This window comes from Bombina bombina, chromosome 7 (assembly GCF_027579735.1).
Source record: "Bombina bombina isolate aBomBom1 chromosome 7, aBomBom1.pri, whole genome shotgun sequence".
Classification (NCBI taxonomy): Eukaryota; Metazoa; Chordata; class Amphibia; order Anura; family Bombinatoridae; genus Bombina; species Bombina bombina.
Window position 1 is genome coordinate 39,924,965 of NC_069505.1, and position 14,685 is coordinate 39,939,649.

Below are 14,685 nucleotides of genomic sequence, written 5' to 3' on the forward strand. Positions count from 1 at the left end.
CAATAGGAGGAGTTATAGGGAGCAGTTATATGGTGCAATAGGAGGAGTTATAGGGAGCAGTTATATGGTGCAATAGGAGGCGTTATAGGGAGCAGTTATATGGTACAATAGGAGGAGTTATAGGGAGCAGTTATATGGTGCAATAGGAGGAGTTATAGGGAGGAGTTATATGGTGCAATAGGAGGAGTTATAGGGGGCAGTTATATGGTGCAATAGGAGGAGTTATAGGGAGTGGTTATATGGTGTAATAGGAAGAGTTATATGGAGTGGTTATATGGTGTAATAGGAGGAGTTATAGGGAGCGGTTATATGGTGCAATAGGAGAAGTTATAGGGAGCGGTTATATGGTGCAATAGGAGTTATAGGGAGCGGTTATATGGTGCAATAGGAGGAGTTATAGGGAGCGGTTATATGGTGTAATAGGAGGAGTTATAGGGAGCAGTTATATGGTGTAATAGGAGGCGTTATAGGGAGCAGTTATATGGTGCAATAGGAGTTATAGGGAGCAGTTATATGGTGCAATAGGAGGAGTTATATGGTGTAATAGGAGGAGTTATGGGGAGCAGCTATATGGTGCAATAAGAGGAGTTATATGGTACAATAGGAGGAGTTATAGGGAGCAGTTATATGGTGCAATGGGAGGAGTTAAAGGGAGCACTTATCTGGTGCAATAGGAAGAGTTATAGGAAGTGGTTATATGGTGTAATAGGAGGAGTTATAGGGAGAGGTTACATGGTGCAGTAACAGGTGTTATAGGGAGTGGTTATATGGTGCAATAGGAAGAGTTATAGGGAGCAGTTATATGGTGCAATAGGAGGAGTTATAGGGAACAGTTATATGGTGTAATAGGATGAGTTATAGGGTACAGTTATATGGTGCAATAGGAGGAGTTATAAGGAGCCGTTATATGGTGCAATAGGAGGAGTTATAGGAGCAGTTATATAGTGCAATAGGAGGAGTTATAGGGAGCAGTTATATGGTGCAATAGGAGGAGTTAAAGGGAGCAGTTATACGGTGCAATAGGAGGAGTTATAGGGAGCAGTTATATGGTGCAATAGGAGGAGTTATAGGGAGCAGTTATATAGTGCAATAGGAGTTATAAGGAGCCGTTATATGGTGCAATAGGAGGAGTTATAGGGAGCAGTTATATGTGCAATAGGAGGAGTTATAGGGAGCAGTTATATGGTGCAATAGGAGGAATTATAGGGAGCAGTTATATGGTGCAATAGGAGGGGTTATAGGGAGCAGTTATATGGTGCAATAGGAGGAGTTATAGGGAGCAGTTATATAGTGCAATAGGAGTTATAAGGAGCCGTTATATGGTGCAATAGGAGGAGTTATAGGGAGCAGTTATATGTGCAATAGGAGGAGTTATAGGGAGCAGTTATATGGTGCAATAGGAGGAGTTATAGGGAGCAGTTATATGTGCAATAGGAGGAGTTATAGGGAGCAGTTATATAGTGCAATAGGAGTTATAAGGAGCCGTTATATGGTGCAATAGGAGGAGTTATAGGGAGCAGTTATATGTGCAATAGGAGGAGTTATAGGGAGCAGTTATATGGTGCAATAGGAGGAATTATAGGGAGCAGTTATATGTGCAATAGGAGGAGTTGTAGGGAGCAGTTATATGGTGCCATAGGAGGAGTTATAGGGAGCAGTTATATGGTGCAATAGGAGGATTTATAGGGAGCGGTTATATGGTGCAATAGGAGGAGTTATAGGGTGCAGTTATATGGTGCAATAGGAGGAATTATAGGGAGCGGTTATATGGTGCAATAGGAGGAGTTATAGGGTGCAGTTATATGGTGCAATAGGAGGAGTTATAGGGAGCAGTTATATGGTGCAATAGGAGGAATTATAGGGAGCAGTTATATGTGCAATAGGAGGAGTTGTAGGGAGCTGTTATATGGTGCAATAGGAGGAGTTATAGGGAGCAGTTATATGGTGCCATAGCAGGAGTTATAGGGAGCAGTTATATGGTGCAATAGGAGGATTTATAGGGAGCGGTTATTTGGTACAATAGGAGGAGTTATAGGGAGTAGTTATATGGTGCAATAGGAGGAATTATAGGGAGCAGTTATATGTGCAATAGGAGGAGTTGTAGGGAGCAGTTATACGGTGCAATAGGAGGAGTTATAGGGAGCAGTTATATGGTGCAATAGGAGGATTTATAGGGAGCGGTTATTTGGTACAATAGGAGGAGTTATAGAGAGCAGTTATATGGTACAATAGGAGGAATTATAGGGAGCAGTTATATGTGCAATAGGAGGAATTATAGGGAGCAGTTATATGTGCAATAGGAGGAGTTGTAGGGAGCAGTTATACGGTGCAATAGGAGGAGTTATATGGAGATTCTGTATGGAGCTGTATAATAAAGTTTTAGTGATTTGTTGTATGAGACATATTAGATGCTATATGTATTTTACATCAGAAGAATAGGCTATGATTTGCTCTGTATTAGTGTGTGCTGGGAGTAGATGTGACGTATTGTCACAGAGCGTGCTGTGTTGTGTGTGTTTTTGCTGAGCACTATTGTACAGACAGTCTGGCTACTGTTGAGATGATATCTGTAATAGGGGAAAAGTCCTGAACTGTTTGTAGAGGAAAGGGTAGAAGACGATTGGAGCGTAGAGATAAAATCAGAGAGAAGCATAGTGCAACCAGGGAACTGCCTCATCAATCATTTTTGTTAAAATTTAAAGGGACATGGTAGTCAAAATTCAACTTTCATGGATCTGAAAGAGACTTAAGGGACAGTCAAGTCCAAAAAAACTTTCATGTTTCAAATAGGGCATGTCATTTTAAACAACTTTCTAATTTACTTTTATCACCAATTTTGCTTTGTTCTCTTGGTATTCTTAGTTGAAAGCTAAACCTAGGAAGACTCATATGATAATTTCTAAGCCCTTGAAGGCCACCTCTAATCACATGCTTTTTTATTTGCTTTTCACAGCAGGGGAGAGCTAGTTCATGTGAGTCATATAGATAACATTGTACTCACAGCTTCGAGAAGAGGGCCCAACGGCACTACTGAAGGGTAAAAAAGGGAATATAATAATTGATAATTACAACTGAGAGAAGAAATAAATTTGCCCTCAGTGTTATACTAAATAGTCTGATGGTTTGGTGCTATGTACATTACTAGACAAAAACCAACTTAGAGGTGTAACCTCTACAAAAAGTACATATGTTTAGCACTCAAATTCCCTTTAAAGGTAATATCGACAGAGTATAGAGTGGCGGATGAACTAGGCTATTAAAATATAACTTTTATTGGGACTTACTAAAAAATGGAAAGACAAAACAATTAAAATTACAGAAACTTGGATCCATCAAATTGAGGACAGCAATGTAAATACCACTGGATACGAACTTATATGTTATCAGAGATATAATTTATCTAGTTGGTACCTCTAGGTGCCCCAACTACTTGATGAGATTATATAAATCTGTCTGTTAGTGGTAATGCGTACCCAGTTATAGCTTAACTAAATATACTTGGTGTGTGATAAATCTTTATGCACCTTATTGATGTTCACTACATGAGATGGTTATGGTATATTGTGGTATACCATGTACATAAAATTCATATAATATGTAAAGTATAGAGAGCGTTGTTAATTATACGTAACTGGTATTATACCCAAATGATTATATCTTTGTTCAACAAGGGTGTATATTGCGAACTTATAAATTGGTCAAGAATTACACTGACTCTGGTTGATAATAATCAATATTATATTCCACTCGACGTCTAATGTATATCTTCTGGGTAATAAAGATATTGGTAGCAACTTGGATTAAAGCATAAATATACCTCTATATATTGTACCACTTATATTATGTGAAAAAGTGTCTCTTCTGAGCCCAATTATGGTTATTCGCTCATGTATAGAATTTAGTTTAATAATTGGCTACTTATTGTTTGGTCACCAACTGGTTAAAGGTAATTGTATGCAATATATTTCATTGCGTGCTGTCAAACTCACTTCCAATCACGTAATTACAAAATATAATAGTATGGTATATATGTTACACCATCATTAATGTATGTTATGATGTAATCAATACTCTATATCGATTGCGCTCACTCACTTATAACTATTTAGTAGCATATAGTAGCTTATAGGGTAAATACCACAAACGTTTTTTGCAGTACCACTAAGTGTTGCTAGATTTCCATCAAATTCCGTAATTACACATATAATAGTATTACTGTATATATTAGACCACTGCTGATATGTGCAATGGTGTAACCGTTTATAGTGTTAACCGATACTATATATTGTGTGCACTTATAAACTTTTATCTAGTTGATAGCACTTAGGACTCAACCTTAGCTGTTATTATTACAGCATCACTGATATCGATATGTGAGCTGACTAAGCTTTCTACATAACAAGAGAAGTTAATTATAGATATTGGTATAGAGAGCCGTATGCCCCATATTCACCACGGATAGACAATATTTATTCAAAAATAGCACCGGAATTAAACGGTATCTGTGATACTTATATCTTTTAACTCTATCCCTTTGGTTATAACCAACTCTGTAAATCTTTGCTTGTAGCCATACCCAAGTGGTATAGTTTGAATGGCTTAATGATATAAAATGCTTAAATTCAGTCTGGCTGACCTCAGTAAGTTAGATTCAGAAGTTGCGTCTAGGCTGTAACAATAGATATAGCTGTATTATTTTGTTAGGCTGCTAATAAGCTTTGACGAAATAAGTCATATAATTAAAGATAGATTTTAGTTTCTGCTAAATTAAAACCACATTAACACGGAGCCCATCAACTCCCAACCTCCCCTGACATGTTTCGCCGACAAACTCGGCTTTTTCAAAGGGCACTCACGCCCGTGGCTTGTGGCAGACACTGCACTAATTGGCTAAAATGAAAGTCAATAGATAATAAATAAAAAGTCATGTGATCAGGGGCTGTCAGAAGATGCTTAGATACAAGGTAATCACAGAGGTAAAAAGTATATAAATATAACAGTGTTGGTTACGCAAAACTAGGGAATGGTTAATAAAAGGATTATCTATCTTTTTAAACAACAAAAATCTGGTGTTGACTGTACCTTTAGCATACTAAGGCCTAGATTTAGAGTTGGGCGGTAGCTGTCAAAACCAGCGTTAGAGGCTCCTAACGCTGGTTTTTACCGCCCTCTGGTATTTGGAGCCAGTCATTAAAGGGTCTAACGCTCACTTTATAGCCGCGACTTTTCCATACCGCAGATCCCCTTACGTCAATTGCGTATCCTATCTTTTCAATGGGATCTTTCTAACGTATTTAGAGTCGTGACAAAACTCCAGCCGCAGAAAAAAGTCAGTAGTTAAGAGCTTTCTGGGCTAACGCCGGTTTATAAAGCTCTTAACTACTGTGCTCTAAAGTACACTAACACCCATAAACTACCTATGTACCCCTAAACCAAGGTCTCCCACATCGCCTCCACTATATTTAATTTTTTTTAACCCCTAATCTACGTTATCCCTATGTACCCCTAATCTGCTGCCCCTAACACCGCCGACCCCTATATTATATTTATTAACCCCTAATCTGCCCCCCACAACGTCGCCTCCACCTGCCTACACTTATTAACCCGTAATCCACCGACCGGACCGCGCAGCTATTATAATAAAGTTATTAACCCCTAATCCGCTTCACTCCTGCCTCAATAACCCTATAATAAATAGTATTAACCCCCTAATCTGCCCTCCCTAACATCGCCGACACCTAACTTCAAGCATTAACCCCTAATCTGCCGACCGGAGCTCACCGCTATTCTAATACATTTTTTAACCCCTAAAGCTAATTCTAACCCTAACCCTAACACCCACCTAACTTAAATATAATTTAAATCTAACAAAATAAATTAACTATTATTAAATAAATTATTCCTATTTAAAGCTAAATACTTACCTGTAAAATAAACCCTAATATAGCTACAATATAAATTATAATTATATTGTAGCTATTTTAGGATTAATATTTATTTTACAGGCAACTTTGTATTTATTTTAACCAGGTACAATAGCTATTGTACCTGGTTAAAATAATTACAAAGTTACCTGTAAAATAAATATTAATTCTAAAATAGCTACAATATAATTATAATTTATATTGTAGCTATATTAGGGTTTATTTTACAGGTAAGTGTTTAGCTTTAAATAGGAAAAATTTATTTAATAAGAAATAATTTATTTCGTTAGATAAAAATTATATTTAAGTTAGGGGGTGTTAGGGTTAGGATTAGCTTTAGGGGTTAAAAAATGTATTATAGTAGCGGTGAGCTCCGCTCGGCAGATTAGGGGTTAATAAATATAATATAGGGGTCGGCAGTGTTAGGGGCAGCAGATTAGGGGTACATAGGGATAATGTATGCTGCGGCGGTATACGGAGCAGCAGATTAGGGGTTAATAATAATATGCAGGTGTCAGTGATAGCGGGGGCGGCAGATTAGAGGTTAATAAGTGTAAGGTTAGGGGTGTTTAGACTCGGGGTACATGTTAGAGTGTTAGGTGCAGACGTAGGAAGTGTTTCCCCATAGAAAACAATGGGGCTGCGTTAAGAGCTGAACGCTGCTTTTTGCAGGTGTTTTTTCAGCTCAAACTGCCCCATTGTTTTCTATGGGGATATCGTGCACAAGCACGTTTTTGAAGCTGGCCTCGTCCGTAAGCACCGCTGGTATCTAGAGTTGCAGTGGCGTTAAATTATGCTCTACGCTCCCTTTTTGGAGCCTAACGCACTGAAAACCCAGCCATTCTGTGCCATTCTGTGAACTCTAAATACCAGCGGTATTTAAAAGGTGCGGGGGGAAAATAAGCATGCGTAGCTAACGTACCCCTTTGGACGCCAAACTCCAAATCTAGCCGTTAGGTAGGCTCAGGGACAGTAATGCACTACTCGAAGCTAGCTGCTGATTGGTGGCTACAAACATATGCCTCTTGTTATTGGTTCAAACTGATGTGCTCAGCTAGCTCCCAGTAATGAAGAGCTGACTTTAACTATGTATTTACCACATTTGTACTTTTATGTTCTTTTAATTCCTGGATCTAGTTTTTTTTAATAAGTATAATAGTGGAATAAAAGAACGTTTTAATGCATAAGATCATTTTATTATTGCACAAATGCTTGTCCTTAATTATAGCCTGAATTCCAGGAAATCAGAATTCTCACGTGAAAATATTGTATCGCTAAAGCAACAATTTATTGCAAACATAAATGATCTTTTTTATTTAATGTATGTACAAGTTCCATACTTTAGAAGTGTAAACTGAAAAATACTGCTAACTTTTTACTTAAAAAAAATGCATGTGTATTATCATGTGAACTGAGATTGCACGTTTGTTATCGCTAAAAACGTGCAAACAGTAATAAATAGTACTTGAAACAGGTGAAAATGTGTGGATTATTTTTACAGGTCTAAAGAACTGAATTTTAAAAGTAAAAAAAAATTATAATAATTTGATTGGAATTCAAATTGTTGGCATAAATGTATTTGAAAAGCAATTGTGTTTTCACAAGAGTTTTTCAATTATTTGAATGTGAAAATCCCACAAAAAGCCGTATCATGGTATTTGCGTGGGAATTCTGTTTCATTTCGATTCGGGGAAGTGTTTAACCCTGCGAGAGGACACACTTAAATCACAATTAAACTGTCATAGTAACGTTGAATCTTTCTTTAGAAAGATACTTTTATATGTCAATAAACAAACTAGATAGTTTTTCATAACATCATCAGTCGTGACCACAAATCACTTTCTAAGGTATATTGTTGTTATCTGAAAAGTTTCACATAATTAAATGGTCATGAAACCCAAAATGTTTCTTTTATGATTCAGATATGACATATATTTTTAAACAACTTTTCAATTTACTCCTATTATAAATTTTGCTTAATTCTCTTGATATCCTTTGTTAAAGGAGAATCAATCCACTACTGGGAGCTAGTTGAACACATTGGTATGCCAATGAAAAGAGGCATATATGTGCAGCCATCATTCAGCTGCAAACTCCCATGTCCTAAGCCTACCTAGGTATGCTTTTCAACAAAGGATATTAAGAGAACTAAGCAAATTAGATAATAGAAGTACATTGCAAAGTTGTTTAAGATTGAATGTTTTCTGAATCGTGAATTATAATTGTTGTGTTTCATGTCCCTTTAATTCCCTTTAAATAGCAATGACTAACGTATCCATTATGTTGAGAGTCAAACAACGCTCTATTCTTTTTATCTTCTCAAATATATATTATTGGAATATGCGTATTGAATGCTACATAAATACACTAAAAAGTACAGTTACACTCATATAAACACTGTCTGATAGAAATTATTTTTTAGAAAATATTTTAAAAATTATTAGGGCTCAAAGATATATGGTAAAAGTTTGCAAAGGGCTTTAAAATAGGTATGCATACATAGACCTGTCTGAATATGTGTGTATATGTATGTAAATATGTACTGTATATCTATATATACTTATACCTGTAAATCTATTCCTCTAGATGTATAGGTATAGTTATCTATTTTACATTAACGTTATCAGATATATATAGAAATATATATTTAATAATATGCGTAGCGTGCATCGGGGGTTCGCGATTTAGGCCTAATGCAGGAACGGGTTAGCGCACCTGAAGAATTGCAAACTTCAATGCGCATTCTTGAAATATTACATATAAAATATTTAAAAATATTAATAATAATTTTCAAAGATTATTATACATACTGTAATATATATATATATATATATATATATATATATATATATATCTCCCTCTCTCTCTCTCTCTCTCTCTCTCTCTCTATATATATATATATATATAGGTAGTAGATAGCGTACTCTCACTCGCCAAAGTATACAGACCAGGATGCATAAACAGTCCAATAGAGCAAAACAAAATATGCACTCTCTGGATTTATAACACAGCAAAAGTTGTGATGTTTCGGGGCATTCACCCCTTCAGCAACTGCTGAAACCCGTGCCGCCCGTAATTTCACCTTGCAAATCGGGGTATCACATATAAAATTACATTAAACTATATTAAACTAATAATTAATCTACCCTAACTGTTATACTAAAATTAAATTAAACTATATTAAACTAATAATTAATCTACCCTAACTGTTATACTAAAATTACATTAAACTACAAATAAAATTAAACATATTATATAGTTAAAAACCTAACCCTACTCAAAATAATTTAAATCTACTTTTTAAAATTACAAAGTTACAAAAAACTAACAACTAAGTTACACAAAATAACAAACACTAAGTTACAAAAAAAATAAACACTAAGTTACACAAAATAAAAAATAAATAATCACATATTTAAACTAATTACACCTAATCTAAGAGCCCTATGAAAATAAAAAAGCTCCCCCAAAATAACCCCCCCCCAGCCTACAATAAACTACCAATGGCCCTTAAAAGGGCCTTTTGCGGGGCATTACCCCAAAGAAATCAGCTCTTTTACCTGTAAAAAAAAAAAATGCAAATACACCCCCAACAGTAAAACCCACCACCCACACAACCAACCCCCCCAAATAAAAACCTAATCTAAAAAACCTAAGCTCCCCATTGCCCTGAAAAGGGCATTTGGATGGGCATTGCCCTTAAAAGGGCATTTAGCTCTTTTTCCATTGCCCAAACCCTAATCTAAAAATAAAACCCACCAAATAAACCCTTAAAAAAACCTAACATTATCCCCGAAGATCCACTTACAACTTCTGAAGACCCGACATCCATCCTCAACGAAGCGGCAGAAGTCCTCAGCGAAGCCGGCAGAAGTCTTCATCCAAGCGGGCCGAAGTCTTCATCCAAGCCGGCAGAAGTCTTCATCCAGACAGCATCTTCTATCTTCATCCATCCGGTGCGGAGCGGCTCCATCTTCAAGACATCCGACGCAGAGCATCCTCTTCTTTCAACGTCTTCTTCAACAATGAAGGTTCCTTTAAATGACGTCATCCAAGATGGCGTCCCTTAGATTCCGATTGGCTGATAGATTTCTATCAGCCAATCGGAATTAAGGTTGAAAAAATCCTATTGGCTGTTGCAATCAGCCAATAGGATTGAGCTTTCATCCTTTTGGCTGATCCAATCAGCCAATAGGATTGAGCTCGCATTCTATTGGCTGATTGGAATATTCACATTTGGTGAAACACCTCCCTGGGTGTTTTAGATGCAAACTGGGATCACACAGTCACAAAATCACAAGCCTGAATCTAAGCCTGATGAAACAGCCACTGGTGGGTTGAGAAACAAGTTGCTAGCATTTTATCCTTTTTAAATAAAGTAAGTCTTTTATATTTACCATTTGCTGCCATTCATCTTCTTTAGCTAACCCTCATATTTCCTGGATTGCTGGGAGTACCCGTTTGCCTAGGATCAGTCTACTGGGTGACTGTGTGGTCCCAGTTTGCATCTAAAAGGGAGGTGTTTCACCAAATGTGAGTGTACTTTTACCACACTACACCTCTCCTGTTTAGACAATACTAGGCCATATTGGCACTCTTGTTCTTTGTTTACATCACTTACAGATTACTGAACGTCTGCCGAAGGTCAGTCTGCTGGGTGACTGAAGTAGACCCCAGCTCGCTCCATCTGCACCACTAGGCGTGCCTTACCTAATGTGAGTGTATCTACTACACACAAAATTTACTATTGTATCTAACAATATTGGGCCATGTGGTGCTTCTGTCATTTTATGTTGTTTAATAATAAAAGTATTAACCCCTAAACTGATAACCCCCCCACAATGCAATATGCCTAATTAAACTATTAACCCCTAATCCACCAACCCCAACATTGCAAACTACCTAATAAATGTATTAACCCCTAATCCGATAATCCACCCATTCACCGCACCCAAATACCAGCGCTGCTTTGAGCTGGTTTTACGTGCACAATTTCCCCATAGACATCAATGGAGAGAGCCGGCTAAAAGAAAGCCTAACACCTGCAATAAAGGAGCGTAAAGCTCCGTAACGCAGCCCCATTGATTCCTATGGGGAAAGAAAATTTATGTTTACACCTAACAACCTAACATAAACCCCGAGTCTAAACACCCCTAATCTGCCGCCCCGACATCGCCGCCACATACCTACACTTATTAACCCCTAATCTGCCGCCCCTAACATCGCCGCCACCTACATTACACTTATTAACCCCTAATCTGCCGCCCCCAATGTCGTCGCTACCTACCTACGCTTATTAACCCCTAATCTGCCGTCCCCAATGTCGCCGCCACTATACTAAAGTTATTAACCCCTAAACCTAACCCTAAGTGTAACCCTAACACCAACTAACTTTAATATAATTAAAATAAATCTAAATAAAAATTACTATCATTACCTAAATAATTCCTATTTAAAACTAAATACTTACCTATAAAATAAACCCTAAGCTAGCTACAATATAACTAATAGTTACATTGTAGCTACCTTAGGTTTTATTTTTATTTCACAGGCAACTTTGTATTTATTTTAACTAGGTAGACTAGTTAGTAAATAGTTATTAACTATTTACTAGCTACCTAATCAAAATAAATACAAATTTACCTGTAAAATAAAACCTAACCTGTCTTACACTAACACCTAACCTTACACTACAATTAAATAAATTACATTAATTAAATACAATTAACTAAATTACAAAAAAAATAAACACTAAATTACACAAAATAAAAAAGAAATTATCAAATATTTAAACTAATTACACCTAATCTAATAGCCCTATCAAAATAAAAAAGCCCCCCAAAATAGAAAAAAAACCTAGCCTAAACTAAACTGCCAATAGCCCTTAAAAGGGCCTTTTGCGGGGTATTACCCCAAAGAAATCTGCTCTTTTGCCTGTAAAAAAAAATACAAACAACCCCCAACAGTAAAACCCACCACCCACACAACCAACCCCCCCAAATAAAATCCTATCTAAAAAACCTAAGCTCCCATTGCCCTGAAAAGGGCATTTGGATGGGCATTGCCCTTAAAAGGGCATTTAGCTTTTTTTCAGCCCAAACCATAAGCTAAAAATAAAACCCACCCAATAAACCATTAAAAAAACCTAACACTAACCCACGAAGATCCACTTACAGTTTTTGAAGACCGGATATCCATCCTCAACGAAGCCAGGAGAAGTCTTCATCCAAGCAGCAAGAAGTCCTCAACTAAGCCGGGAGAAGTCTTCATCCAAGTGGCAAGAAGTCCTCAACAAAGCCAGAAGAAGTCTTCATCCAAGCGGCAAGAAGTGGTCCTCCAGGCGGGCAGAAGTCTTCATCCAGACAGCATCTTCTATCTTCATCCTTCCGACGCGGAGCATCCTCTTCTGTTGACGGCTACTGAAGAATGAAAGTTCCTTTAAGGGACGTCATCCAAAATGGCGTCCCTTGAATTCCGATTGGCTGATAGAATTCTATCAGCCAATCGGAATTAAAGTTGAAAAAATCCTATTGGCTGATGCAATCAGCCAATAGGATTGAGCTTCAATCCTATTGGCTGATCCAATCAGCCAATAGGATTGAGCTTGCATTATATTGACTGTTCCAATCAGCCAATAGAATGCAAGCTCAATCCTATTAACTGATTGGATCAGCCAATAGGATTTTTTCAACTTTAATTCTGATTGGCTGATAGAATTTCCGGCTTCATTGAGGACTTCTTGCTGCTTGGATGAATACTTCTCCCGCCTTCGTTGAGGATGGATGTCCGGTCTTCAAAAACTGTAAGTGGGTTTTCGGGGGTTAGTGTTAGGTTTTTTTAAGGGTTTACTGGGTGGGTTTTATTTTTAGCTTAGGGTTTGGGCTGAAAAACAGCTAAATGTCCTTTTAAGGGCAATGCCCATCCAAATGCCCTTTTCAGGGCAATGGGGAGCTTAGATTTTTAGATAGGATTTTATTTGGGGGGTTTGGTTGTGTGGGTGGTGGATTTTACTGTTGGGGGGTTGTTTGTATTTTTTTTACAGGTAGAAGAGCTGATTTCTTTGGGGCAATGCCCCACAAAAGGCCCTTTTAAGGGCTATTGGCAGTTTAGTTTAGGATAGTTTTTTTATTTTGGGGGGGGGGCTTTTTGATTAGGTGTAATTAGTTTAAATATTTGATCATTTCTTTTTTTATTTTGTGTAATTTAGTGTTTTTTTTTTGTAATTTAGTTAATTGTATTTAATTAATGTAATTTACCTTTAAAATTACTCGTAATACCAGCGGTAGTGAAAAAAGAGCCATAACGCTGCTTTTTCACTCATAATGCAAAACTCATAATCTAGCCATTTATTAGGTTTTATGCGATGTGGGTTAATTGTGGATTAGGGGTTAATATACTTTATTAGTTATTGCAGTGGGGGTTGGAGGTTGACAGGTAGATAGATATTGCACATGCGTTAGGTGTTAGTTTATATTTTCAGGAGTTACGGTGCTTACATTTTCAGCGCAAGGCTTGCTGCTCCTGCCTATGTGTGCAAGGTGAAAATGAAGTAAAATTTCTCCATTTTCCCCGCGTAAGTCCTTGCGCTGAATATGTGATACCAATTTGCGACACGGTTCTATGTTAGCTAAAGGGAGTAAAAATTGCGGGCGACAGGTGAAATATACGCGCCACATTTATATGAGGCGCCATATATTTGATACAAAATACTCGTAAAAACCAGCATCGCCCGCATCTGTCATGTGAAGGCTTTTTTTATTTAGCTATGGGGATTTATTTGCACAAGTTTACCTTTTATTTAATTTGGGTAATATATCTTTAAGGAGGTTGTTGGCGGTTCTTTTTAACGCATCTCACTTTTGAATTTGAATCATGTGACTGCCCAGTTACTTCCTTAGTGCTAAACAGTTTGTTTCTAGCCGGCTGTTTGCAAGCCATAACAGAGGCTCCTAAAAAGGCTAATTAATTGAATAGAGTTTTTGATGTCAAACCTAAACCTGTGGAGGTTTTTCGTGTTTCAGATCGCATGCCTGACATATCTCAGGAATGGGAGAAGCCGGGTGTTACTTTTAACCCGTCTCCTGTGTTTAAAAAGATGTTTCCTGTGGCTAATTCAGTGCGAGATCTGTGGCGCACTGTTCCTAGAGTAGAGGGTGCTATATCTACCTTAGCTAAGAGAACTACTATTCCTCTTGAGGATAGTTCCTCTTTTAGAGACCCTATGGATAAGAAACTGGAGTGTTATTTAAGAAATATGTTTCTTCATCAGGGTTTGCAGTGGCAACCAGATTCTAGTATTGCGACAGTTGCTGGTGCAGCTTCTTATTGGTGTGACTCATTGTCTGATTTAATTTCAGAGGAGACTACGATAGAGGAGATCCATGATAGGATCAAGGCTCTAAAGCTGGCTAATAGTTTTATCTGTGATGCCAGTATGCAAGTTGTCAGGCTGGGAGCCAAGATTTCTAGTTTTGCAATACTAGCCCGCAGAGCCCTTTGGTTAAAGCCTTGGTCTGCGAATGTGACTTCCAAATCCAAGCTTCTGTCTCTACCTTTTAACAGTAAGACTTTATTTGGTCCTGGTCTGGCAGAGATAATTTCCACTGGTGGGAAAGGAGTTTTCTTACCACAGGATAAGAAGAATAGACCCAAGGGTTTTTCCGACTTCTAATTTCCGTTTCTTCTGTAACTTCAAGGGACAGAAATCTTCCTTGTCTTCTAAATCTGAACAAGCCAAGACTTATTGGAGAGCTAGCCAGCC

The 14,685-nt window shown here is 37.5% G+C and overlaps 1 protein-coding gene across 2 annotated transcripts in view; it reads left to right on the forward strand.

Annotated features, from left to right (window-relative positions):
- The window catches only part of VEGFB (vascular endothelial growth factor B), a 208,366-nt gene that overhangs the window by 74,255 nt on the left and 119,426 nt on the right, over positions 1-14,685 (forward strand). The gene's annotated exons all lie outside the window — the stretch shown is intronic.